This window comes from Myotis davidii, unplaced genomic scaffold (genome assembly GCF_000327345.1).
Source record: "Myotis davidii unplaced genomic scaffold, ASM32734v1 scaffold1429, whole genome shotgun sequence".
Taxonomy (NCBI): Eukaryota; Metazoa; Chordata; class Mammalia; order Chiroptera; family Vespertilionidae; genus Myotis; species Myotis davidii.
In genome coordinates this window covers 17,337-19,164 of record NW_006300023.1, presented here as the reverse complement: position 1 = coordinate 19,164, position 1,828 = coordinate 17,337, and positions in this window count along the sequence as shown.

The window sequence follows — 1,828 nt, the reverse complement described above, 5'->3', positions numbered from 1 at the left end:
TCTTTTTCTGTTTGCATCTGTCCAATTTTCCCAACACCATTTATTGAAGAGACTGTCTTGACTTCATTGTATTTTCTTGCCTCCTTTGTCAAATATTAATTGAGCATAGTGGTTTGGGTTGATTTCTGGGTTCTCTGTTCTATTCCATTGGTCTACATGGCTGCTCCTTCTCGTACAGGTGTGGGCTTCCTGTGCAGCTGCTGTGCCTCAGATGATGTTGAGCTGCTCATGTGGCTGCTGCTCCTTGGACAAGGTCAGGTTACTTGCAGGGCTGCTGCTCCTTGTATGGGGGCGGGCTTCTCACATGACTGCTGCTCCTCGGATGGGGACAGGCTGCTTGCACGGCTGCTGCTCCTCAGACTGGGATAGGCTGCTTGCACAGCTGTTGCTCCTCTGATGGGGGCAGGCTGCTTATGAGGCTGCTGCCCCTTGGATGGGTGTAGACTGTGTGCATCTGCTGCTTCTTGGAGTGGGGAGGGCTGCTCGCATGGCTGATGTTCCTCTTACAGTGTCAGATTGCTTGCAGGGCTACTGCTCCTCATATGAAGGTGGGCTGCTCATGCAGCTGCTGCTCCTCAGATGGGGACAGGCAGTTTGTGCAGCTGCTTCTCCTCGGACTGGGGTGGGCTGCTTATGCAGCTGCTGCTCCTCAGACGGGTGTGGGCTGCGTGCATCTGCTGCTCCTTGGTCAGGGGCAGGATACCCGGGGCTGCCACTCCTTGGATGTGGGCGGGCTGTTGATGTGGCTGCTGCTCATGTGGTCACAGTGCCCTAGGCTAAAGCACTGGGCCAGCCAGAGGGGAGCATGCTTTGGAACTCATAGGAGACTGCACCTGGGATGGCTGGAGTCTCAGTGACCATGGAACAGCAGCCTGGGCAGCAGGTCCCTAGCAGGGGTGGGGGTAGAGTCTGAGGGCACTCTGGGTGGAGGTGAGGCTAGGCTTCCAGTTACAGCAGCTCTCCCCTTCAAAAAGGTGTTGCCTCTGTGGAAGAGCCAGCCACTCCAGGACTGTTTGCAATGGTAGCAGAGACTTCCTGGTTAGGCAAGCCTTGTCAGCTTTCCCCCGAAGGTCCTGCAGGATCTAACTGTGCCTCACTCACACGCACACACCCCACATGTCCACACACTCCTCTTTTTTAAAAAAAATATATTTTATTGATTTTTTACAGCCTGGAAGGGAGAGGGATAGAGAGTTAGAAACATCGATGAGAGAGAAACATTAATCAGCTGCCTCCTGCACACCCCCTACTGGGGATGTGCCTGCAACCAAGGTACATGCCCTTGACTGGAATCGAACCTGGGACCCTTGAGTCTGCAGGCTGACGCTCTATCCATTGAGCCAAATTGGTCAGGGCCCACACACTCCTCTTTTGCTTCCTCCCTTACTGACGCTCTCTCCCTCACTGCCACCTTCTTACTGCCTCTGTAGTTGGGTCTGGAGTGTTATTGACCCATTTGTGGATGGAGTCTCCTCTCTGGGTGTCTGGTTATGTGGCTTGCTCTCTACCACATTGGCCAAACAGGACAAAATGCAACTTGACAAGACACGACTCAAAGGGAACAAAACATGAATGTACTCACGAAATTGATGACCCCAATATAAGTGACCAGCAGAGAAAAGAGAATTAAGGGAGAGAAAAGAGAGCACAAATGATATCAAAGAGAGAAAAAATGCTATAACAGAGAAGAAAAAGTAAGAAAAGGGAAAAATATATATGGGGAGAAAATACCAGAGAACAAACAAATAAACCAAAACATACAAACACCAAAATACCCAGTAAAGAGAGTGGAGGCAGAAACTTTAGAGGCTGAGCTTATATATAAAAA